Consider the following 1,037-nt stretch of genomic DNA (forward strand, 5'->3'; position numbering starts at 1 on the left):
TCAAAACTTAAGGAAACAAACTCGTTAGAATATAGGAAATTTTCTTATATTTCTATTGTCTACCTGTAATCGATACCTGTCATCGTAATCGATGCGTTTGCGCGTGGGAGTAATCGATATGTTTGCGCGTGGGTTGTTTTTTTAGTTGAAATCGCGTTGTTGTGGTATACGGAGAGATTGTTAAAAAATAATATGGTAAAATAATATAATAAATAGCAAATAAAATATATACAATATTTGTTATTTTAAATTAGTGAGAAACTTTTTCGTTTTTTGAAAATAAATCTATCAATGTCGTGATGGTGTATAAAGGAAGAAAACAGCAGCAGAATAACAACCCTTTCATTTGTCTTCATTTTGGAATCTTCAAATATCAGGTAATATTCAGTGACGCTAACCTTTTGTAACAAAAATGTTTTATCATTTTTTATATTTGTAGATATTGAAATTGTAAAAGGAGGACAAAATCGTTAGGAAGCAACTTATTAAAAGTGAAAAGTACAAGAAGAAGATGAAAAAGTGCGTTTTACAGTTGATAATATCACATGGAAATTGGAAATAGTGGAATAATAAACTAATATTTCAAGGACAGTCGATGCTGTTGATTCTTAATAAATATATTCAATATATTAATAAAACATGTCTTTTATTGAAGATAAAATTGCTTATATAAATAAATAAAATTGTGTTTAAAAACGAAGGCAAGCAGTTCTAATTATGAAGTAAAAGTTTTACCACAAATATGTAAGATTTGTCCAAATGAATGAAAAAATTTCAATAAAATCATTCCATATATGAATTCAAATAAGTTAAATTTATTCATTCTGTAGTATAGTGGTACATAAATATAGGAAAATGTTAACTAATATATGGAATGCATTCGACCTAATTTCTACGAAAATCACATCGTTCAAACAAATAAAAATGTCTTTGGCGCTATACGAAGTTCAACTTTCTTCACAATGAGTTCATTTTAACTTAAAGAAGTGGTCACTTTTTTCTGGGTGTATTGAGGCATTTGATCGTGAGATACCGGA

General features: G+C 28.0%; 1 long non-coding RNA gene across 1 annotated transcript; it reads left to right on the forward strand.

The window, feature by feature from the left end:
- The first annotated feature begins 323 nt into the window (after positions 1-323).
- LOC142228470 (uncharacterized) lies at positions 324-638 on the forward strand. Its single transcript, XR_012720173.1, has 2 exons — positions 324-377; positions 440-638. It is a non-coding gene; the product is annotated as an uncharacterized LOC142228470 (long non-coding RNA).
- Positions 639-1,037: the final 399 nt, after the last annotated feature.

This window comes from Haematobia irritans, chromosome 3, assembly GCF_050003625.1.
Source record: "Haematobia irritans isolate KBUSLIRL chromosome 3, ASM5000362v1, whole genome shotgun sequence".
Classification (NCBI taxonomy): Eukaryota; Metazoa; Arthropoda; class Insecta; order Diptera; family Muscidae; genus Haematobia; species Haematobia irritans.